Source organism: Apostichopus japonicus, chromosome 13, assembly GCF_037975245.1.
Source record: "Apostichopus japonicus isolate 1M-3 chromosome 13, ASM3797524v1, whole genome shotgun sequence".
NCBI classification, from domain to species: Eukaryota; Metazoa; Echinodermata; class Holothuroidea; order Aspidochirotida; family Stichopodidae; genus Apostichopus; species Apostichopus japonicus.
Window position 1 is genome coordinate 19,393,774 of NC_092573.1, and position 27,153 is coordinate 19,420,926.

The 27,153-nt window shown below is 38.1% G+C and overlaps 1 pseudogene; it reads right to left on the minus strand.

The window, feature by feature from the left end:
* Positions 1–17,627: 17,627 nt before the first annotated feature.
* On the minus strand, positions 17,628–25,440 carry LOC139978536 (leukocyte elastase inhibitor A pseudogene; annotated as a pseudogene).
* Between the last annotated feature and the right edge of the window lie 1,713 nt (positions 25,441–27,153).

Below are 27,153 nucleotides of genomic sequence, written 5' to 3' on the forward strand. Positions count from 1 at the left end.
TAATATATTACGTTAGTCTACATAATCAGGGATGTGTAGATATCCCAAATGTACTTAAATTATATCTTATATCGGCGGTCCGCAAACGTTTAAGCTCACGACCCAAAAGGTTTCATGGGCCTGACAGAGACACGATCTCACCAGATCCCCACCTCCTCAGAATGGATGTTTACAATGCATGACAGTTCTATAGCTTGGACTATATGGACAACGACACGCTCCGTAAACCGTAGATAACCTTTTCCGATGTCTGGAAAGATCCCGCGACCCACCGAATTTTCTTTTTTTCGAGTCTAGGACTATCCCAATAGCTGGCGCACCGTTTCTTTACATAGCCCCGTGTTTCGTCATACGTTTCTTAGAGGTTCTCGCCCATCCTGCGAGTTCGTACTAACGGAACTCGAAGGAGGTATATCTCGAGTATATACCACGTGATAATGTTATAGTGTTTACATATCAACTTATATCATATGTACACAGATCTATCCTGCCTGAGTAACCAGCTGAACTTATGCAGGAACTCGCGAAGAAGCCATCATTGGCCTATCAAAGCCGCAAGCTGACCGAAGTCAGTCTCTAAGATTCATACTTAACGTCCATGATTATGAATTCTCAATTGTCAACAACTCTGTACTGGACGACATGCATTAATCTTGGAGTGACTCAAACTCGGGACCTTATGATTGAAAGGCACTGGCGTTAACCACTGAGCTTACACTCCTTGTGTTAACACTCCTTGACTTAGAGGAGAAATATACCCTACCTAGACTTTTCTGCTAGGAGAATACCGTTTTGCAGTACGCTCGTATCGACAGAAGCAAAACGAATGCTTGAAAACATTTCTTCCAACCTTAAAAATCGATTTAATTGTCACACATGGTTTTCGCCATTTTGTTTAAATTCCGATAGTTCCCGCTTGTTTCGTGACGTAAGCGAGCCACATATGTCGCATTTCAAAAACATACATTTCCTATGTGCTGTTCACGATAACTAAAGCAATATGTAGTCAAATTTTTCTTCCAAAACCCGTTCCGAGCTCGGGAATTTTTGAAAAAGAGAACTTGGATGCAATTGGACTTGACTGTCATGTGAATACACAGTGGAGGAACTGAGGCAACGAGACCTAGAGCTTGCTAAACAGATCGCATATGTGGCCGACATTGGCAGTTACCATATTATGCTAGTATATACTGCTAATACTAGTAACAGTTCTGCGACGGAGGGACAGGCCTGGTGCCTTTGTGCCTTCTGAACGTTTCTTTTCTCTGGAAATCTTTTCTCGTCAGGAATAACATAATATCGTTTTTCCTTGCCTGTTCCTCCTTCCCTCTCCTGTTTACAACAATCAAATGCTTGACGGGCTCCGGAACTTTGCACCAACTTCCGAACAATCTCCGAGAGCAAGTCAGGGGCGTATCCAGGATTTTCTAACCCGGGGGCGCGAATTACTATCTAAGCGGAGCGCCACCATCGGTTGGCGCGCAGCGTACAAGAAAATTTCTGGTTTTGATACCCCCCAGATCACCGGAAATGACACTTCTCGGGCTTGAAAATGACCAACCAGATGTACACTTTTGCCTGAGAACCAAGTATTTCCCAATAGTTTTTTTTCCCCCATCCATAACCTTTTTGAATCATGCTCGACCTCATCGCATTTCCTGTGGATCATTGCTTTTTGTACGTAATTCTACGTCGCGGCCCACAATACCCGACAGCCCCACTTTTGAAGGTTTAAGCCCATTTTTTGTTCAAAATTTCAAAATTCACATTTCTCGTGATTAAATTCACTTCAAAACATACCCACAATGTTGCAAAAAAATGTCATCTATGGACAACCAATATAGAAAAACCTCCTTGAACCACTAACAGACTGGTGAAAATTGCACGAGTAGAGGGAAGTATGATGAAGAATGTTGGTCAGGAAATTTTCGAAAATTCCGACACAGTTAATTTATTGGTGTACAAATATTGAAAGCTCCTATAACGGCTATTAAGAAACTTCGTTGAAGGAAATGAAAAAAATACCAGATATTTCCGAAACCGAACACTACACACATAGGTCAAGGAGGCGGGGGGGGGGGGGGGCTAACGAGAATTTTTCGGGCACCTATACTGAAAGAAAAATACATTGCAATGATGTAGCTAAAGGAAATGAATAATTTAAAAATTATCTCCTTGGAAATTAAAATAAAGTTCTAAGCTTGGCCGACTAATTCGCCATTACGAATGTAAAAGAGAGTTTTGACATAATTGGACCTCCATGCTTTTTCTCCACCTACATAGGACAATTCGTTGTTTATATGAGCATCCCGCGGTATACTGCGCAACTTTCAGTGACCGTACGGTACATGATGGCATGCGATGTAATAACCGATGCTTGCTTATATGATTTTGACAATAACATGTTGAACGCGCGCTCCGCGCGCGAAAATGTTGGTTATATTTTTCGGGCAAGTCGTTACAGCTCCCCAAATCAAATTGGGCTCCTTCGCCTTTGACTACACACATCGACAGTTTTGAGGCTGTTCATCCTGCACGCCATTTTCATGCTCACTGATATGATGTGATATCTGCTGTTTGCTTTACAAATTCGAACAGGCGCGTAGCGAATAATTTGCCAAGGGAGGGGCGAAGCCTGTAGGCAAACTATCTAAGCGTAGCGCCACCACGAGTTAGCGCGAAGCGTACAAGAAAATTTTGGTCGAAAATGCCTCCCAGATCGCTGGAAATGACACTTCCCATGCCTTGTAAGTTGCATCTCAGCATTTTCTATTTCGAATTTACTAGCGATATCATAAAAAAAAATATTCTCGGGGGGGGGGGGGGGGCGGCGGTCGCCCCATTCCCGAAATGCGTCATGTTCCCCGACGACTCGGTCGAGTTCGAGACCAGCCACAGTTGGTTTCATAGCACAATTGTTTAAGGCGTCCATATACACACACACGCGTTATGATAGACCATATATAGTATGTATATATATATATATATATATATATATATATATATATATAGATACATTAGTGAGAGAGGAAAAATGGAAACGTCAAAATTTGAGTTGTCGGTGTAAGAGGTAGGGTGAGGCGCACGCCCCCTCCGAAATCCTCGATCCGTCACTGGCTACCCGGCCATGTGTATATAATAGGGTGTCACTGTTCCTTTTCCTCTTCCCGGTGTCTTGGCGTTTATCTTCTACTCCCTCTCTCCTTTTTCACTCCTTCTTCTTTTTCTTTTCCCTTCCTTCCTCTCCTCCTCCTCCTCCTCCTCCTCCTCCTCTTTTTTCCCTCTTTTTTCTTTTCCCCCCCTCTTTTTACCCTTTTTTCTTCTCTTTTTTCCCTCCTCTTTTTCGTACCCGGGGGGAGCGCGCCCCCAACGCCCCCCCCCGGATACGCGCCTGCAAGTGTACATACAACTCATATCCAGAGAGGGGAATTGTTTAACTTACGATTTGGCTCGATGACGTCATTTTTAAAGCGCCCTCTTCAAACAATTGCCACCAATACAGTAGGGTTGAAAAAAATTTCTGGAAATAAGGGGAAAGATCGTTTTGACTAGTTATTTCACAATGGTTGTAAGAATATTAGTCTCTACTATAAGGTCACTATAAAACACCAGGATTTATATCTCCTTTTTCCCACCTCCTCTGTTTTCCTGTTTCCCACCTCTCGCCCATTTCTTGACCGATCGGTCAAATGGATCTAACTTTTTTTACAACTGTGGAGATTCACTTCAGTATCCGAAAACTTCCGACCCAAAACAGAACTGATTATTCGCACTGGAATCCATTATAGTTTTGTTATTCCCCAACCCCACCCGTCTCTTCCAATATGTCCACCCAAAACGGAGTCATTTAGAAACCTACCACACATGCTTGTAATATGTGAAGTTGACTAACTATACCTATTGGCATACAGCTATATAGCCATGTGTTATGTCCTGGATTAGCCTACATGAAATAACTACTTTGAATAAGCCCTATACATCTTGCCATAAAGTTACGCACAATTGTATGGAACATTCGATGTTGCCCACCCAGTAAATTATAACAGAACGACTGGTCAGTTAAAGAAACAAATATTGTTATTTACTACCTGAAATGACAAAAGAGTGTGTGTGTGTGGGGGGGGGGGTGGGGAAGTTATATCGTTCCTGTTTCTCTCACTTACGTATATCACTCACTTCTATCAAATTGCCTCCCGCTTGATATGCGGACACCCTAACCACTAGACCATGGACGCTGATTGTATGCCCAGAGTTTCGAAACCGGTAAGGAAGGTCGTAATTCCACTGTAGGCGTTTGTCACCTGTATCGAACAATACTAGTTCTGTTTTGGTGACATATTTTGCCTTACTTTAGAGATCAAACATGATGCTAACCAACTCGAAATCATTTGTGATTCCTAAAGCCGGATCTCGAAAGAAATACTTTGAACAGACTTTATGTTAATGAAATGGAGGTAAACGACAAAGGCAAATGAATATATATATATATATATATATATAAATATATATATATATATATATATATATATATATATATATATATATATATATATATTTATATATTTATATATTTATATATAATTGAAATCGTAATGAGTTAGAAAATCAAGAACCGTGACATTATATAGCGCTTTACAAGGAATAAAATAAAACATTCAAATGAACAAATACAAGCAAGAAATGGGGGGGGGGGGACTTTATCAAATAAACTGAAGTAAAAGAGCGCATGTGCGAGAAGATGAGTATAGATGTGCATGTGTCACCATATGTGCTTCCGAGTTTGCGCTCTGACTCATTATCATCACGTATCTGGATTATTCCGGTTTTGTAAATATATTAATAGGAATATCTGTCACTTGTGATAAAATGCATCTTGAGTGTCTTGAGGTATCAACTGACACGTCGGACAGACTGAAGTCATGCGCGATGACACAGATTAGAATACCACGTAGCTTTCAATGAATTATTTGTTTTAAAATATAGAATAACAAATAGCAGTTCATTTTTAAAGAGGAATATAACAAACTTGAAAAGATATTTTCACTACAGTAAGTAATTAAAATGCATGCAAATGTTGCTTTGAAATTATCTAGAAATCTTCCACAATTATTATATTATTTGATTTGTAGCAAATGCTTAAACATCAAGGCAGACACTCGACTACGTCACTTCCGGTTCAATTATGTTGCTTCGACTGTGACTGAAGCGTACATTACATTACATAAAATATAAGTTGGTTTCAGTCTTTATCGCCTAATGGGAGGAAAGCCTGTCGCCTTGGTTTTATAATGTTAGTTGATAACACCTTCAAGAAGAAATATAAGTTAATAATTAAATTCACGTTGTAAACAATTTTAAACAGTTTTAACCTTTAAATTAAAGTACCTCTTGGTCATTTTCCAGATTAAATACATATGAGGTCCATGGTCTTTACTATAGTCATTTTGCGTAGAATGTATAGGATGTTTCTTCTTTCATAGAAATGCACTCTTTACATATCCTTATACAATTAAGCCCAGTTTTGTGACAATTGGGGGTTGGTTAACATTACATGAATATTCAATTTACTATAGAAACCTGCAAGGAAGTGATATCTTCATCACTTTAGTTCATCACGACAAAGCAATTTCTCTCTCTATGTATATATGCGTGTTTTTGTTTAACCGCGGTATATTTCTTTAAGATCCATGTTACTTGAACGTGGCTACATGCTCAGGATAATCTCCCTTCGAGATCAAAACACTGTAAATACACATCACGTCTATGTTATTAGACCTCTCCCAGTCGGAGTGCAATTCATAAATCAATAAAAATTCCCACGTGATGTCAAGAAGAACGACAACGTTTGTCATCATTGCGCGAGTATTTGTAAGAAGTAACATAACATTTCATAGACATTAATATTACAAAACACCGAATTCCTAATTTTCTTATCATCATCTCATGTTTGTTAGTGATTCACAATATCTTGGTAGCCACGGAAAAGGGGTTTCTTCTTACATCAAACCATATTTTTACACCAAAACACGAAGGTTTGACAAAAACTGCAGGCCTATCCTCACAAATCTATGAAAATAATGGAAAACAAAAATTTTCCGTTCTTATAGACAGTGTACATACCACGTAGAAGTAGTTGACATGGGGGGGGGGGGTGGGGTGGGAGGGGGTTGGTGGATATGAAGGCGCCACGTAGCTTCTGTTAAGATGTATCCCTGCCATGGTCTTTTTAAAATTAAACCCAAACCGAGATAGAATCTCGACACACACACACAAATCTGGTCGGTTACAGGCCACGAGACCGAAGGTCCGCGAGACCGAAACTATTACTAGGCCCCGCGAGACCTAAACTATTACTAGGTCTATAATAGTGGTAAGGCAAATATTACTACCGGTAATATTACCTTGATAAAGCGCGTAATTAAAAAGAATTTACAGCCATTTCTTTTCATAGTGGATACCAGTGACTTGCGCAAGGGGGCTTGGGCGGCTTGCATTGATACTAGGCCTCCACCAGTGGCGTAACCAGAGGGGGTTGCAGGGGCGAAAGCCCCCGCTCTCAAAAGTCAAACCCCCTGCTCTGTGTTTGTGCTACAACTTTTAGGAAGTCATTTAGACGTTTGGTTTATTATGAGGAAATTGTGTCAACTGTTACGGGCTAGAGGTTAAAAGTCGACCCCTAATTAAGCTTGATTTCATAGTAAAATGGGATAATAATGACAGTATACGCTATATCAAGGGAACACGTTGCGGTTTTCGGTTCTGTAAGGAGTCAAAATTCTTTAGACTGCTCGAATTTTAAATAATATTTTTGTAATGTAATTAAAAATGTAGTTAAAAAAAGTGTTTTAATTTGGTTTAAATCGCCCGTTTTTTCTTTACCTCTTCAGATTTTAGGGGGGGGGGGCGGGGACGTCCACCAGTGAAAAATTTAGGGGGCAGGCTCCATAGACCATCGGTCTCGCGGACCAACGATTCTCGGAAATTCGGCCTCGCGGGCCTTCGGTCTCGCGGACCTTCGGTCTCGCGGGGCTTCGGTCTCGTGGAATTCCCCCATCTGGTCAAGTTGGTCCTTTTCAACTTCATTCAGTCCTTCACATTGAGACTGTTACGCATTGAATTCATTACTTACCGAGTCGCCAGGGCACAAACTAAAGCGAAACGACCATTTTAGTTATAGGGGAGGGGGAATAAGATATTATGTCTTCCTAGGGAAATTTCCTTTCAGAAATTTTGTAATGCGAAGGGCTGCTTAAATGCAAAATTGCGAAATATTTCGCATATTTTGACATGTTTTTTGAAGAGTTTTGTCTTAACTTTTTCAAGATGTTCTGTACATATGTTATATGAAGATTAGAAATTATTTTATTTTCTGCGGGCATTTGAGGGGGGGGGGGTGGGGGGTCAGCTCCCTTCCTTTTATGCTGGGGGCTGAGCCACCTAGAAGAAGTACACGTGATTGCGCTCCTGCCAGAGCATCTGGAAGAACTAATCTAGCATAACCTATACTATTCCCCCCACTCTATGATAGCAGATTTGGTTGGACCATCATTGTATACTTGTAAATTTCCATACCATGCACACTTACATTTTGAGCGGGGAGATGAAAAGCACTCTAAAGTGCTTTTCTCAGCCAATGTCTGCCCTTTTGCCGCGTAATCTCCTATTTTTATCTACACATTTCTAAGATGCCGTAAAATCACCTATAATCCGCGTGATCTCTTGCCCCATGCATCATTAAAATAACTTCAACTTTCCCACATCCAAATATAGAACAGCGAAGGAAATAATTGCAAACATGCATGAACAATACAGTTTCCTTTTCAGGCTCGTAGCTAGGAAGACTGAGTTGGTGTAGGGGGGGGGGGGGAGGGGTGTAAGAAAAAACTTGTGCACAGTACTCGTAAACCTGTGAGTTTTTGTATATATATACTACGGTGGTATACAGATGCTGAGGTACAGTAATCTGAACGGGGGGAGGGGGAGGGGCGGTGGGGATTGCGGTCCATCTGCTGCGGACTCGCTACGGGCCTGTGTATTTCGCAATCATGGTTAATCCTTTGGACGGATGTAAACCCTTGTGATTGTGATATGCCACTGTTAAAAGGTAATCTGTATTGACCCGAAATTTAGCACGCTAAAATACTGTCATCAGTTTTTAAAACTACTTTCCTGCAAGGTCTCTTCTTCCAAATTACATACCAGCCATTGAGGATGATAACAATCTGAAATTCTCCCGACGTTTATTAATCAGATTTAAAAAAAAGAACGATATTTTTAACATCATATTTCCTACTGTAAGTGTCAGGACGGAGAGCCAAGTAAACGAGGGCGTGATTCTAAAACTGAGTATACTAAGATCAGAAATGCTACCTATAGAAACTTGCTTACCGAGACCCCTCAAACTGTTTAGCTCGCTAACCCCAATTTTCATTTTCATCATCTTGGAGGAGGATTAATAACCTGCTTCTTTCATACCTGCTGCCAAAAGGAAAAAAGGAAAAGGGAGGGAATTTGTGAAATATAAATAGTAGCCTGTGTAAATTAAAACTAAACACTAGCTGATTTGTACGTAAGCGTAGAGGGGACATTGTATTGTTGACTTGCAAACTTGCAAAACTTGTCAAAACGTCAACATTCTGAAACTTATTTTGTTTCACAGTAATTAAAACTCAACAATACGTAAATAAAATAAAAGTTACCGTTTGACACACTTTTTACAACCCGACAAAACGTCAGAATTCTGAAAATTGCCGTTTTGTGCACTTCCCGAATGTTAGTCAAAAGGTAAAACATCTAAAAAGTGTGCGAACATCTTGCCGGGTCCGCGGTCACTAGGCCTACACTGAGATATGATGTTCTTGGACAACTTTCACCCAACCAAATTATGACGGAAACACCGCGGTCGGTCGAGGTCTTGGTAATTTTTAGCCGTCACGGCCGGAAAATGAACCTCGAAATAGGCGAAACTTTCGAGGGGTGTGGTTACCAAAGTTAAAAAGGTTAGTCAGTTAGTCAGAGCATCGCCTTGGTTATGTTTAATTGGCAACATATCTAGGCTCATATAGCTGTATAGGCTAGGGTCATGGATGTATGCCCTGATACTTCACTAGGGTCACCCAACGTCATTATGCAGTAATGCTTCACATAATAATATATAAATAATGGTTCTAGGACAAAATCCCACCGGACAAGATCCCCCCAGCCAAAATCCCACCTGGACAAAATCCCACCAGCCAAAATCCCCCTGGCCAAAACCCCCTCAAACCAAAATCCCCCCCGGACAAGATCCCCCCAGACAATATCCCCCTGACCCATACAAAGCCTGCCTGCAACAACCAGGGATGGCCCAGGTGTGACAGTCAAGGCATGGGTCATTGCACTGGTTAGGGTACCGGTCAGGGGACTGGTCAGGGTACCAGTGAGGGTACTGGCGAGCGTAACTGTGAGGGCTCCTGTTAGGGTACCTGTGAGGGTACCGGTCAAGGTACTGATCATGTGACTGGTCAGAGTACCGGTCATCATACTGGTCACTGTACTGATGGGACCAGGATGACGGGACCGGGATAACAGTATCGGGAAAATGGGACCGGGATGACGGTACCGGGATTACGGTACCGGGATGACGGTACCGGGGACAGGTCCGGAGGGACTCGGGGGACCTTGGGAACTTGGGGGACTGGGGGGGACTGGGGGACTGGGGGACTGGGGGGCCGAGGGGACTGGGGGACCGGGGGAATGGGGGGACCGGGATGACGGTACCGGATGACGGGACCGGGGGAACCGGGGGCACCGGGGGGACAGGTCCGGAAGGACCTCGGGACCGGGGGAACTTGGGGGACTGGGGGACCGAGGGGACTGGGGGACCGGGGGAATGGGGGGACCGGGATGACGGTACCGGATGACGATACCGGGGACCGGGGAACCGGGGGACCGGGGGACAGGGGGACCGGGGGACCGGGGGGACCGGGATGACGCATTTTTGTAAAGAATTGATGGTATTTTTTATAGCTTGGGGGGATTTTGTCCTGAGGGGATTTTGGCTTGGGGGGATTTTGTCCAGGGGGATTTTTTTCCAGGGGGGAATTGGCTCGGGTGGATTTTGGCTCGGGGGGGGGGGGGTTGTGTCCTAGGGGGATTTTTTCCGTGGGGTTTTGTCCGGGGGGTTTTGTCCGGGGGGATTTTGTCCGGGGGGATTTTGTCCTGTCACTGGCTACTGCAGAAGTAGTGACATCAGTTCACCCCTTAAAGGGATTTCGTGATTAAAAGGAATAAAACTGGATGGTTTATCACAGTGGTAGATAATATTCTTACCAAAAAATGGTATTTCAAAGTTATCAATTCTTGAAGACAACGGTCCTTAGTAATGCAATGCATACAATGTATTTTATTACTTGAAGAAAATAACCAGGTGACAAAGTTAAAAAGAGGAGAAATACTTTAGATAAAAAAAATGTCGTCATGACTTCACATATGTCACTATATTTATATTTATTTATTTGTTTGCCACAAAAGTGCAAAGTGGAGGAAGTCTTCCATAAAGCTTAAAAGCTTAACAATGTGGAAGACTCCCTGAAGAAAGAAAAGAAAAGAAAAGAAAAAACAAAATATATATATGTGTATGAATACATACATAGATATAAGTACAAATTAAATGTTCAATATATATATATATATATAGTAATTACATACAGGTATAATTTAGTTTTAGTCAGTAACTAGCTATTATTTCCTTACAAAACCACTTCTTAAAGGATGTGACTGACTTTTTACTCTTTAAATCGTTCATTAGAAGATTCCATGTTTTTGCTGCACGGTTTTGTAGGCTTAAAGTTCCAATGGTGGTATTGTAGAGATTATAGTGGGCATGATTAGCATGCCTCGTGTTATGATTATGTACATCTCTGTTACTGGTTAAAAAATTGTCAAAGGCAGCTGGTAGTAATCCATTCCAGGTCTTGTAGGCAAATAATGCAAGCTTAACTTTAATGAGATCGTGCAATTTTAGTAAATTGAGTTTCTTAAATAGGGGACTGGTGTGCTCACGTCGGGCTGAGTGTGTTATGTGGCGAATGGCTGCCTTTTGGAGTATTATAAGATTGTTAAGGTTGGTGTTGTATGTACCAGACCAAATAATGGAACAATAAGTGAGATGCGGGACAACCAGGGTCTGGTATAGTGTTCTGAGTATGTTTTCCGATAGATAATATTTCAACTTAGATAATATGCCAACATTCCGTGCAATTATACTGCAAATAGTTGAAATATGGTTGCGCCAGCTAAGTTTACAATCAATATTTACACCTAAAAACTTAGTAGTATAAACTTGCTTAATTATTTTACCATCCATACATATATCTTTATTCCAAATAAGTGTATTACGAGTATTAAAGACAATGTAATTACTTTTTTGTACATTTAGTGATAATTTGTTGGCTGAAAACCAATTACAGAATTTATTTAATTCATTTGACACGTTGGAAGATAATGTGATTATGTCGTCGCTCTCGAAGAAAATACTGGTGTCATCAGCAAAGAGAATGATTTTGGCTAGTTTGGAGACATGACAAATATCGTTAATATATAGAATAAATAACAAAGGACCTAAGACTGAACCCTGTGGAACGCCGCAACGAATTTTAGCAAGATCGGATCTAGAGTTTTTATACAAGGTATACTGATATCTGTTCGAAATATAGCTTTCAAGCCAGTTGAGAGTAGTTCCTCTAATGCCGTATGAAAATAATTTATTGATAAGGATGGTATGATCGATCATGTCAAACGCCTTCGAAAGGTCTAGGAATACACCAATGCAATTTTTGCCATTATTCAGACTAGTATGTAAACTGTTAAGTGCATCTGCCAAAGCCAGTTCAGTAGAATGTTCGGGTCGAAAGCCGTACTGTTCTTTACATAGAATATTATATTGGTTAAGAAAATTAAAAATGCGATTGAACATAAGTCGTTCTATGATTTTAGAAAAACAGGAAAGCAATGAAATCGGTCGATAATTCTCATATACATTTGAATCTCCCTTTTTATAGATTGGTATAACCTTTGCCGTTTTAAGTTTATCTGGGAATACGCCAGTGTTAAATGATAAATTACATATATGGGTCAAAGGCTTAGCAATGAAAGGAATAACATATTTTATAATACCAGGTTTGAAATCATCATATCCTGCTGCTTTATTGGGTTTCAAGTTGGAAGTTGCGATTTTAATTAGTTCTTCTTCAGTGACTGGGAATGTGAATATTGAATGACTATTGTTATCACAGATGGTTTCATGTGATTTACCTTTGTTTTTTATTTTACTAGCAAGCGATGGTCCAAGATTTACATAGAAATTGTTGAAGTTATTCGCAATGATATTTTCATCACTGGTTTCTTGGTCACCATCTTTGAAAACAGCAGGATATGATGATTCTTTACGGTTATTGTGCAACATTTCATTAATAGTACGCCATGTATGATTTGTGTTATTTCTGCTCTCATTAAATTTATTGTCAAAATAGAGCTTTTTCGAAAGTCTGATTACTTGATTAAGCTTATTACGATACGTTGTATACATAGACTTGTACATAACTGTAGGAGACTTTAACTGACGTCTGTAAAGTTTGTGCTTCCTTTTAATGGAAGTCAAAATACCATTCGTAATCCATGGGTGTTTCTTTCTAAAACGCTGTTTATAATTGATTTGGCGGATAGGAAAACAATTATTATAAGTTGAACTGAGATAATTAAAAAAGGTATTATAAGCAGAATTGACATCATTTTCGTTTAAAACATTATCCCAATATGTGTCCCTTATTTCAGAAGTAAACCGCTTTACGTTGTTAGTATTGTAATTACGTCTATAGATGGTGTTGTTAGATATGATTTTCTTCCCTACCACTTTTAGAAATATCGGAAAATGGTCACTTATATCAGTGATGAGAACCCCTGAAGTAATCGTAGAATCATCGTTTGTAATGATGTTATCTATCAGGCTTGTAGTAATGCTACTAATACGAGTTGGGACAGTTATTGTAGGGATGAATCCGTTCGAATAGAGAATATTTAAAAACGTAGTTGATTTGATTGCATTCGTTAAATCAATATTATAATCTCCCATTATGTAGGTTTTACAGTTTTTATTCGAAATGATATTGAAAATATTTTCCAGATTAACATTAAACTCATCTAAAGAACCATTAGGTGGTCTGTAGACTATGCCGATAAGAAATTTATCTTTTGAATTTATGTCAGTAGCCTCTATAAAGAGAGATTCTATAGAATTATTAAAAATTGATAGGTCGGGTCTACAAATAAAACTTATATCTTTAAATACAAATAGACAGACTCCACCGCCCCGTTTATTGTTACGATGTTTTTCAACAAGTTTGTAATTATCCAATTTTATGAGGGGAGAAAAATTATCATTGAACCAGGTTTCTGTGAATCCAATTACCGTAAAGTCATTATTTAATACAGAAATGAAAGTGTTAACATCGTCAAACTTATTGTTTAGGCTACGACTGTTGTGGTGGTACAGTGATATACCGTAATGAGGGGGCAGATTGTTATAAGAGTCTATGTTATGGTACTTACACGAGACATTATTTTCCCTGAGGCCGTTAATATCGTTGAGTATAGGTGACGCCATTAGTGATAACATTAAAATTGGTAAGTAAGAGAATATAAATCTTATTTTGGTTCTGTTCGTTCCCTTTCCCTTGTGTGATATCGCCTGGTGGTTGTGACGTTGGGCCTGGGGATGTTCTTCCTCTGTTGCTGGTTTGTGCTATTCTTTTTTACGACTATCCAGTCTGCTCCATCATTCGATGATAGGGTTCGCTTTATCTTTGCGCCGACTTGTTGATTTAATTCGCTCTCCGTTATCGGCTGAACTTTAGTCTGCCGACTTCTCTCTTTCAGGTCACTAATACATTCCTCATCTTTATCTTTTGTTAATACCCCAGTATTCGCAGGTCTCGATTCACTTTCCTGTGCTTCATAAGTCGTTGGTTTCTCTGTGTCCTCATAAGTCGTTGGCTTGTCAATTGGGTTCTCGATTTCTGTGTCCTCATCCATTGTTTCCGTGTCGTCTTTTTCATCGCAGTGGTAACTCGTGTGGCCCAGCTTGTTGCATTTGTAACAGAGGATTTCAGGGCAGCGGTTCCTTGAATGCCCTTGTTGACCGCACTCTCTACACGTGTATTGTGGGCACTCTCGCATTATGTGATCATCTGATAAGCAGAGATTACACACCCGTGATTGTCCACTGTGCTTTAATCTTAAGTGAATTCCCTCTATAGTGATTGCGTACGGTAGAGACTTTACACTGTTTGGTAATTCGAGTCTAACGTATCTGATGCCATTTTCTATGTCGGGGTAGTCTTCGTAATATTTACGTACCCATGGGGATCTTAGTCTGCATCCGTATTCTTCCAGTTTTCCGGAGATTTCATCATCGGTAATGTACATTGGGACTCCAAAAACACTTACGGTTATTATGGTCTTGGTCACTCCCATGATGTCACATACCTCATTCCCTATTTTTAATCCAGTTTCTTGGATAAGTTCTGCATCTTCTTTGTTTTTTACCGTTAAGATCCACTGTCCTTGAGTCTTAACACACCCGAGAATATTTTTCTTTCCAATGTCGTTGGCCAAAGACTTCAATATGTCCGTAGATTTAAAATTGGCATCAACAAGCTTCACACTGTTGGTTTTCAACACGAAACTGTTTGGCGGCATTTTCGCGGATCCGGTACTCATTTTCTGAGATAAAGCCTGGCGCCAAGTGGCGCCTTGGCACTTGTATCGTTTGAAAAAACTTGTACAAATTATATCAATGTTATGCCAAATTCGTAATAAATTCGTAATAAAATTCGTAATAAATATATAAGGTAGTACATTGGCTGGAATCCTTATCTATAGCTACAGTCATATTTTGATGAAATATTCCACTATTACCTATACATGAATGGCTTCGAAATGCCTATATATGCCAATATATATGCCAATATATATGCCAATATATATGCCAATATATATGCCAATATATATGCCAATATATATATATATATATATATATATATATATATATTAATATTTATATATATATATATATATATATATATATCTATATATATCTATATATATATATATATATATATAGAGTAGGTAGGCGTCTATCTAGGCGCAGAGTGCTCTATGTCCATTGGACAGAGCGTAATATATGTTGATACTAGATGAGACTAGTGGAACACTAGTAGTTGTTACTCGGAGTTTCACGCGTTATAGCGATCTTCAGACAACTGGTCCAGTTGTCTGAAGATCGCTATAACGCGTGAAACTCCGAGTAACAACTACTAGTGTTCCACTAGTCTCATCTAGTATCAACATATATATATATATATATATATATATATATATATATATATATATATATATATATATATATATATATATATATATATATATATATAGATATATATTCATATAGATATATATCAGGCGCGTATCCAGGATTTTGTAACCCGGGGCGCGAATTACTATCTAAGCAGAGCGCCACCAAATTTTCTGGTTTTGACACCCACCCCCTCCCCTCAGATCACCGGAAATGGCACTTCTTGGGCTTGAAATGATTAACCTGATGTACACTTTTGCCTGAGAACCAAGTATTTCCCAATAGTTTTTATTTCATCCAGTTTGAAGATTGTCACCACTCACACGTCTTGTTCGACCTCATCGCATCTTACTGTGGATAATTGCTTTTTTAGGTAATTCTACGTCGCGGCCCACAATCCCCGTCAGCCCCACTTCTCAAGGTTTTAAGACTATTATTTGTTCAAAACATACCCATAATGTTGCACAAAATTTTATCTACGAACAAACAATATAGAAAAACCCGTAACAGGCCAGCCAAAATTGCACGAGTAAAGGGAAGTATGATGAATAATGTTGGTCAGGGAATTTTCGAAAATTCAGACACAGTTAATTTATTAGTGTTCAAATATTGAACCTCTTATAACGGCTACTACAAAACTTCGTTGAAGGAAATAATACCAGATATTTCCGAAACCGAACACTACACACATAGACAGTTTGGAGGCGGTTCATCCTGGAACGCCATTTTCATGCTCACTGATATGATGTGATATCTGCTGTTTGCTTTACAAATTCGAATAATTGAAATGAGACTGAAATAAATAACTTTGATCTGTTTATTTGCAATGCCCCACATTCTTTTCATTTTGAAATAACGCACAGTTTCAAGTTCAGTAAACACTGAAGGCTTCGATTCTCTATCTGCTTCAGTTTAGGGTAGATCTTGAGATTTTCATCCCTAGATATCGCTAGATATTGCTAGATATCCATACAGTACAGTGTCCTTGGGATTTTTCGGGGCCTGATCTTGGGAAATTGCAAAATGGGTTATACTCAGGTATCAACATACATGTTTTAGTATGTTTTTCTTGAGTGACATGGATGGAGTTGATATAATGAGGGGAGGTGGTATAGAGGGCAAGGAGAGCCGACTGCAGAAAGGGGTGGTATATTGGTCTTATTACTTTTAAAAAGAACGCCCACGATTTGTTGCAATGTATAAAAAAGACAAGAGTATGTGTTATGGGCAGATGTAAGTGTTTTAGTATGATTTCTTGGGTGACATGGATGGTGTCGGATAGAGGGATGTTGAGGCAGAGAGGGCAAGGAGAGCCGGCTACGGAAAGAGTGATATATTGGTCCTATTTATTTTAAAAGAACCCCCACCATTTTCTACAATGTGTGAAATAGACAAGGGATATTATGAAATATGAACACATGTAGTTGCAAAAATAATAGTTCCAGTAGCGTTATCTGTTGAGTCGGAACTCTTACGAAGCACACAGACTACGGAAAATTGTGTGCAATTCGTCATTTTCAAGTACGTGTATTACGTGAAATGTCTCTGACAATAGTTTCTAAGTATCCTTCAAACGTTTTGGGATGCTTTTTCACTATCCCCTTAAACGGAATGTGAAATTTTTCTTAAGCTCACAGGCACATTCATAATATCCAACCCAACCTCGTGTGAATCCTCAGATTTAAAGAAGGAAACAACTGTGCCATTGTTCAAGTGTTTCCAAGTTGTACTATAGTATGTTTTTCCTTCTTTTTATTTCCTTCCAGTAAACATATCAAAAAAATCTTACGCTCACAGGCACATACATAATATCCAACCAAACCCCGTGTGAATCCTCAGATTTATATAAAGAAATAACTGTGCCATTGTTCAAGTGTTTCCAAGTTATACTATAGTATGTTGTTCCTTCTTTTTATTTCCTTCCAGTATACATATAAAAAATTCTTACGCTCACAGGCACATTCATAATATCCAACCCAACCTCGTGTGAATCCTCAGATTTAAAGAAGGAAACAACTGTGCCATTGTTCAAGTGTTTCCAAGTTGTACTATAGTATGTTGTTCCTTCTTTTTATTTCCTTCCAGTAAACATATAAAAAAAAAATCTTACGCTCACAGGCACATACATAATATCCAACCAAACCCCGTGTGAACCCTCAGATTTAAATAAGGAAACAACTGTGCCATTGTTCTAGTGTTCCAAAGTTGTACTATAGTATGTTGTTCCTTCTTATTATTTCCTTCCAGTATACATATAAAATTTACAGAGAGGAGTCATATAATACCTCAACAAGAAAAAAAAACTAATGTAAAAGGGGGGAAAATGTTAAGATGATAGGATATCATATAAAATACATCTACACATACAATATTTAATACATAAAACGATATAACAAACAGAAGACTACAACAAACATTGTAAGTGCTCGGATGGAATGTATAAAGTAACAGGGTAAATAAATGAGTTTCTGTAAACTTACGTTAGGTATTTTGTGGGGATTTCTGCTCGATTTATACAGGTTGGAGACTTTGTAGTACATTATACAAAGGGTGATTCTTATCACTGTAAATCTTTTTAGCCATTCTTGTAAACTCAGTTCTTGCAGCAGCATTTACTTTTCTATAAATATTTAAGTATATTGTAATCTAAATAATATAGCTGATGTGTATTTAAGAAACTTCCTCCTTCTTTCTTTGCTTTTTTTGCAATATAAAATGGTACCAGACAGGTACTGTATAGATCACATATGTCAGGGTAGAATGAAAGTATTAAAAACATTTTTGTTAAAGAAAGACACAACGTGTAAGCCACACTAGATACTATATAATATACTATTTTAAATACCTTGATATTTTGCAAGAAAATGTTCGTGGTTTGGAAATATAAAAAATATTGGGAAAATGCCACTGAAATCATCTTAAGATTAGCAATACAGCTACAGCAGAACGATATAGATCGTTGTCACCGTGTTGGTAATACGTATCCTGGTGCCAGCCGCCCTATCATCGTCAAATTCATATCGTATCAACAAACACAACAGTTGATACAGTCCAGACGAAAGTTGAAGTCAACAGGTATTTTGATCAAGGAGGATATCACCTGGACAAACCACAGTATTTTAAGCTAAACCCATCAACATGAAAAAGTCATCAAATGCTGGACTCTGGATGAGCGAATTACAGCATTGGTAAAGACGGCCGACCAACAAGAAATTAAAATAGCCATCAACTCTTTTTCTGATCTCATGAAAATATAAACAATGATATTTATTTTCAATATTTATTTCACTGCCACTCGCAGTTCACCCTGGATCATTCTTGATTTTGTTTTGTATAGTATGACATTTTTTTGGCTATCCATGGAAATGGTGCTTAATTAGGAGATTTCATCGCATACTAGTTGGGTACCATATCGTTTGGGGACATATCACAAATGAATATTCTTTTTTTCAGCGACATTAAAAAAAAACTGTTTAATTGGGGTGATATATTTCATTAAAAAAAAATTGTATTGAATTCCGATTTTGACTTTGACATTAACATGTCCAATTTATACAGGGAAAGTTGCAACTTTAACTTCAAGAGTTTTCAGTATACAGTATCGAACATGAACAGGATATATTTCCAGAAAATAATTTTGTTAATTATTTGAATTTTAACTGTAATTATTACACAGATGACCGATTTAAAAGTAAAATTGAAACTCAAAAGGCATTTCATTATCGCAAGTTAATTGTTGAAGTATTCATGCTAATTTTTCTCACCCAGATAGTTATTTGAGAGAGTTCAATAGTGATTTCGATGTTACTGTAATAAGTGAGACGTGGTTTAATTCTTCCTCAAATTAAGCAATGTATCGAATTGATGATATATGTCATGTGTGTGACAGATGTGACGATAGACGAGGTGCAGTTGCTTTATGTTCGCAAAAGTCTTAAGTACAAAATGCTAGATAAAATGTGCATTACAATTAATGATGCTCTCGAATGTGTTTCAGTTGAGATTTCCGTAGAAAATAAGAAGAATATTATCATTGTCTTTACAGACAACCTCTATAAATGTTCTAACGAATACGTTTGAAAATTTATACAGACACAAAAGGCGTGATGTTTACTTAGGCTTTGAATTTAATATTAATCTTCTTAACTAAGAAAATCATATCGGTACCAGAGACTTTCTAGATATACTCTTTAGCATAGGTTTGTTCCCACTTATTGATAAACCCACTCGACGTATAACAAACAGTTCTGCATCATTGATCGATAATATTTTCACAAATGCACTTGGTGCTAAATTCGAAAGTGGATTGCTAGTTAATGATGTCAGTGATCATCTTCCAGTTTTCAGTGTAACTGATTATACTATACGTAAAAAGCATATAGCCAAGTCCATTTATATAAGGAAGAAAGATGAAGCAGCTATGTCTGTGATTAAGCAGAATCTATATAGATCAAGAGAGATGGGAAACTGTGTATATTGCCGATAATGCATATGAAGCTTTCAATAAAGTAATTACAAAATCGTATGGTGATTGTTTTCCTGCTAAAAGGTGCTAATTAGAAGTTGTAAAGAGATTAAACAAAGGCTTACCAAATGTTTAAAACATGCATCCAAAAGGTCACTATGTGTTAAATGTATTAAAGAGAGGACATTTGTATCTGAATGGAGATATAAAGTAAATATATACAAGTTAAATTCAATCTTAAAGGGTTGTAAAAATGAGTATTTTTCAAAACTTTTCAAGACAATGTAAAAGAAACTTAGAAGGTACTAAACAGCATCATTGAACAAAAATTATCAGAATCAAACAACAAAACCCGATACTTTCATTGACAGTGTGGGAGAGAGGTTAAAGGTAAAGACATAGCAGAAGGACTTAATAATTGTTTACAAGTATTGGATCTAAGTCAGCTGCAAGTATACAAGAGCATAATAGTTCCATTTATATCTCGGAGAAACAAACATCAATTCTATGTTTCTAGAAGATACTAATGAAGCTGAAGTTTCTTGAGATCTCTTTAAATATGAGTAATAAACGTCTGGTGCTTACAATAAAATTAGGATGTCATCAGTAAAGAATGTTATTCCACATGTTATTCATCTATTATTCACTTACATCTGTAATAAATCACTTTCACGTGGTATTTTTCCAAATAGCATAAAATTCGCTAAGGTAATACCAATATGTGGTGAAAGAATGGATTGTCAACTTATAGACCTGTTTCCTTATTACCACAATTTTCTAAAATACTTGAAAAACTGTAAAAAAAAAACCCATAAGATTAGACAGTTTCATTGACAAAATCACATTCTTAGTGAGAGTCAATACCTTTCAAATCTACATCTATGGCATTATTGAAATTAGTTGAAGAAATTATATCATCCCTAGATAACAAAAACTCAACCATAAGAGCATTTATTAATCTAAAAAAAAAACATTCGACACACTAGACCATCATACATTGCTTAATTAATGAAATCATCATAGGTTTCTTGGAAGAGTTCATGACTGGCATAGTAGTTATTTATCGAATAGAAAACAGTATGTCTAGTTTAATGATGTAAAATCCAATCTGTATACTGTTGTGTGTGGAGTACCACAAGGGTCAATTCTGAGTCCCAAATTATTTATTCTATACATAAATGGTATTTGCAATGTTTGCAGGTTACTTAAATCTTTAGGTTTGCTAATAATAATTTTTTTTGTTCCCATGATGATATTGATATTCTTAGCATTCTAATCAGCAAGGAACTCCATAAACTTAACATAGGGTTTGCAGTTAATACAAGGGCGGCGGAACCGGGGGGGGGGGCACAGGGGGCACGTGCCCCCCACTTTTCCTCAGGTTAAAAATGTGCCCTTTTTCTACATAAAAATGGAGGTGTCTCAAGTTAGCAAGAGGCCAAGGAACCAGAATGAACACTCGGGAAGGGCCGTTTCCAGCCATCTGAGGGGTTTGTAAAACCAAAAATTTTCTTTTACGCTCCGCGCCAACCGATGGTGGCGCTCCGCTCAGATAGTCATTCATACAACTTTGCAAATCCTGGCTACGCCCCTGACTTTTAATGAATTTCTGTGGGTTAAACCCAAAGCTATTTCGAATGTAAAAAATTTGTTAAGATATTGACAAGAAATAAACTCTAATTCGGAAGATTCCTACATTAGCAACTAGCATGATTTCACCTCATTTTGTCTCAAAAGAAAACGTGTTCCTTGTTTCGCAATTTGCACATTGGATATTGCAGTGCTAGTATGCATATTTTCCTTGCGGGGGGGGGGGGGGCGTTGATGGAGTGATGTGTATACGCAAATAAGATAATACAATAAGAGTTATAAAGGGTACTAAATATAAGGCTGCATCAGTCCAATCGAATTTCTGCAAAGTGCCCTTTGATGTCGGTGCCCCCCCCAGGATTAAAAGTGCTTCCGCCGCCCTTGAGTTAATACATTATCTCTAAACGTGAGTAAAAGACATTGTATGATATTCTCGAATCAAAGTGCAGAGTTCGATCTGAACATATTTATTGATAGAGTTAAAATTGAAAGCTATTTTAAGAGAACAGAAACTAAATTGGAAAGAGCAAATTCTTCATTTATCGAAAACACTTTCTAAAAGCATTGAAATTATACGTAAAGCTGATCATTTATTAAACAGTGATGCACTTAACACTTTAAATTGTGCTATGTTTCTTCCCTATCTTAATTACTGTGCCAAAGTTTGCGGAAAAACTTATATGTCCAATATCACTATTTTATTCCTAAAGCGAAAGAAAGTTATTATATTTTTGTTGTAATGCCAAATCTTGAGATTTTTATATCTTTTTACAAGTTAAAAACTATTAAATCACCTGATATTGTAGACTTGTTTACTGGTGTGCTTACGTCTAAAGCATACCAAATATACTTACCATCAAATTTACAAATGTACTTCTCACTAATTTCAAATGACAGGTATAACAATAGACAAAAACATAATTTTACATAAAGATACGTCAGAACAAGAAACAAGCAACTTTGTGCTTCAATTTCACGTGCTAAACTTTGGAATTCGCTGGATGATAGCATAATAAATAGCAAGACTTTACGTTTATGCAAAAAGGGTATAAGCAAAAATTATTGTCAACATAAGTTTACCCAAATTAAAGTAACTATTTTGTGACTGATTGTCGCATTTGTGTTAGTGTGTATTTATTGATTTTGGTGTTATTTGTTGTTTCACCAAATATTCCAGGACCTTTTATGACAAATTTTCATTTCTGGGGAAAACGATTCTATAAATACCGTACTTCTGTTTTCCCCATTTCCACGCATGAATTTGATATGTATAATTTGAAATATTTGTTTGCTTCACTTATTGATTACTATCATATGTATATGTGATATTCAGTATTTATGCTTGAAATAATTCATTTTCATTGTCATTGTCGAAATCTTGGTAATGAAAATGCTTTTAATCCTGTATATTGCTTTTTATTGTTATGATTTATTTGCTTTCAAGCAAACTCAATCATCGGTAGAGTTGGAAGAAGTTTAGTTTTTTAATGTTTTGAGTGTATAGGGCTAGTTGTGAGTGAATGTACTTGGGTTTTTTTCTTTAATTAAAAATATTTGCGTCCGACGGAGGCAAGCAAGTTTAAGAGTTTGCGTCCATGGTTAGAACGTTGCGTCCCGGACGCAGGTGGATTTACAACTCTTCCAAGAAACAAAATGGAACCAAATGATGCATCTGAGATGCAAAATATGAATGGTCGGTCGGCTTTAAATGCTGGAATATCTTCAATGGATGAGTTGCCACTACAACCTAATCTGGGGATTGATTGAGTAGATGCAGCTGCTTCCGTTCCTTCCTCCTTGAACTCAACAAAAGCCTTATGAATGACATTTGACACATAAAGGTCTTCAGATTCAGCAATTCCAGCAAGGTCTGCCTTATTAACATCGAATACATCTGACATTCCCATTAATGACAAATGATCATTCAAATCAAAACTCTCTTCCAGTTTGAAACGAGGGAAGCTGACACGGACTCTCTGCTCCCTGCTGCGTTTACCCAAAGACGTTATAACCTGTATGTTTATCTTGGATTCAAGGTTACTAAGGTAAATGGACGGGTCTGGTAAAATGATTACCATGCGCAGAGTATTACCAACGTACGGTAGGGATAAAACCTGACATTTCAGTTGTTTATCTTCAAAATAATCAAAGTAACCTATCTGGTACATCATAGCTACTGGAATGCTTTCACCGGAGGAAGCATGGAATGGCTGAAAAGAAGTTCTCTTTGGATTGAACTGTGACAACCAGTTACCTTTAAAGTATATAGCATTAACCAATACAAGCACTGTCAAAGAGTCCAAGACTCCTGGCGCTATTAAGTCTTTGATCTTGTTATTGGTCTGCTCTGAAACCCAGCTGTTGATCTCTGTTCTGGCATTCTTTGCATCCCTCTGGAAGTCAATAGGCATCAGCTCGGCTTGGTAATGAACTTTGGTCATCTTCAGAAAGGATTCTAGAAAGGTATAATCCTTCTGACCGTATAACCGATTGGCAGACTTTAGAGTGAACAAGGCATTGGGAGATAAAATCAAATCATCCAACTCCTGAAAAGCACTGTGTACATCATTACCTTTAAACTCGTTGATCCTTAGCACCTGTGACATTTGCTTGGCTGTGTTGCCACTAGCTCCGGCAAACGTCATGGTAAGAGCTGCCATAATGCTATAAGGTGAGAAAAAGAGGTTGTGTGATGGATCCTTCCCGATGCGTCCATACAGCTCCCATGAGAATTCATTTAAGGAGTTGGCCAATTGGCTTGCTTCACTGCTACTTGAAGTTGACATATTCTGTTAATTTCTGCAGAGGAAAAAGCAAGCAAAACCTGAGAAACGCAAGATGGTGGTACATTTCTGCTCCCAAAGGATTCAGTATTTCCTTAAATTTGCTATCAAAGCAGACTGGTCAGTTATAATGACGACAGGATTGTTTACGAAGTCTTACCAATGTCCTCATATTTATCGATTACATATCTGGCACACCTTCCCCTGGCTCTCCTGCTGCACCAATGTTATAAAATAGCCTACCTAAGAAATGTTATATTAAAAGAACATTACACATCTATAGGCTAGGGGCATTGATGTAATGATGCATAGTAATGTGCATACTTTCAAGGACTTACAAGAGTAACGTTTTAAGTTAAGAAGAACATTTGAGCCAACAGATTTAACTTAACTGTAGTCTGTTAGTAGGCTACCTTACCACAAGTTGAATTCACAGCTAGGTTCTGGTACTCTCTCCTCTCACATCTGAACAATGTAGTGAGTCTGAAATTCCATCTGGCTCTCTGATTCCTCAAACATACATCATGTTGACAAACAGTAGGTCTAGCTTTCTTGCAAATGCTCTCCAGATCCTAGCAGACTTTTAAACTTACAATACCGTACATGTTTTATTACACTCACCACATGGCTGAAGGCTACTGTAGAACTAGGCCTACTGTCTCTTTCCCTTTACTTCTGGCTTGCTGCTTTCATCGAAAATTCGGAAAATCATGGGTTATAAACATGACCTTTACTTAGTGGCAAGGAGATATATACTTTCTTCAATTTCACCAAGACTTTGTACGGAAAATATCAATATTTCGCTAACCTTCTTCTAACCATCTAATTTATTTGCCCAACAATTATGGCCTATTCCTAGTCCTAAACGGAAACAGACTCAAATAAGCATAGCCTACCAGTTATGTTAATGCATAAATCATGAATACATCATAAGTCTACGCGCATCCCCAACTTACTGTGATTTGTGAACACTTGGAAATTCGAAAAGACCGAAGAATTGCAGAACAGTTGCACCATCTATCTGTTGTTGCACTAGCACTGTAATAACGCATCTGTCAGTGTGTTATAAAAATAAGAACCTTTTTATGCTGGTTTTCGATTGGAGTCACTTTGCAAACACGTGTAGCGATTACGTTACGGCTGTGGTTAGTTTCAAAGTGTTTTAACAAAATAGCTAGTTAACCCCCAACGTCACTTCCGTCTCAGATTCGCTAATAAGATGAATTGCGTTTTTTTCGTTTTAAGCGTACATAGTGCAGGCGCGTATCCAGGATTTTCTAACATGGGGGCGCGAATTACTATCTATCAAATATCTATCAAATATTACACAAGGAAAGTTACCCATCAGTATAGAAAACCAGTTTGTAAACGACAGCAGACCAGGTGAAATTCCAAAGAAGATTCGAACAAAAAGAGCGAGATTGGAAGTTAGAAGAAATTCCTACTTCAACAGAATCTGTAAACGTGGAACAAATTGCCAGAAGATATAGTTACAGCCCGAACACTGACACATTCAAGAACGGACTTAGGAAATATGGGATCTTTGAAGGTCCTTAGACCTCCTATCCCGAAGCGCCATTTTTTCAAGAGCCTCACCGGAGACGACACGTGAGGGTGGCCATCCAGGTAAATCCAGGTAAATGAAAATGACCAACCAGATGTACACTTTTGCCTAAAGAACCAAGTATTTGCCAATAGTTTTTTTTCCTTCCGTAACTTTTTTGAAGATTGTCATCAGTGATACATCATGTTCGAAAAAAGTTCACTTCAAAACATACCCATAATGTTGCACAAAATTTCATCTATGGACAACCAATATAGAGAAACATCCTTCAACCCCTAACAGATAGGTCAATACGGTATTGCAAGAGGACTGCGACGTAGCCAGGAAATTGCAAGGGGAGCACATTTTGCGATTGATATGGAGGAGGGGTCTAAGGGGGAGGGGCTGTCCCCAAACTTTTTGAACAATTGAGGGTCCTTAAATGCGATCTGGTGCAATGTTTTCCCAGTTTCATCATTATCATATATGATATCATATTATCAGCAGATTTTCCTTCCGGTTTGAATTATTCTTTTACATGTTCTTTTACATATTTTATCAGAAAGACAAACATATAGTGCTCTATTACAATTTTTCCAGTAGGATGATTCTTTTTCATTGTCCAATGTCTGGACTTTTATACATTTAACGAACTTAACTGATGGACAATATAAACTTTAATATTTAGCAGTGTTATAATTATTTATGGAAAGCGCGTATCACGTACGATTGCTGGCTTTACTTCATAACATGCTGTCGTGCAACAACTTTTGACAAATCATAGAAAGGATGAGAACGCACATTGTCGTCGTCGTTGTGCATACGGTTCGTGACACTCCATCGAGTACGATTAGGTAGGCTATAGGCATTTTGTTACGCACTGGCAAACTGTAGGCTTGTAATAGGCTAAAGGGCTAACTTTAGCTTATTGCATCTGCCAAACTAAGTAGCTGAATCAGTGGGCTTGAATGTTACTACGATTATAATCGAGTTAACGGAGCTGACGAGTATTCACTATCAAAAGAGCTCTGACAAAATACCATGCAAAAGAAGAACAGTTTTTAACATTTTTTCGACACTGAAAGGGGTTGCTCCCACAAAGCAGTTGCTCCCACTGCTGACCTTGCTACGTCCCTGCATGAGTAGAGGGAAGTATGACGAAGAATGTTGGTCAGGGAATTTTCGAAAATTCGGACACAGTTAATTTATTGGTTTACAAATATTAAACCTATGATAAAGGCTTTACTATAAAACTTCGTTGAAGAAAAAATACCAGATATCAACGTAGGAGTATGATATGATAGTTGAAAACTTCTAGCTATACTTTAGCGGACCCTAAACGTGACGGACTTAGTGTGTAAGATAATGGAACGATTACTTC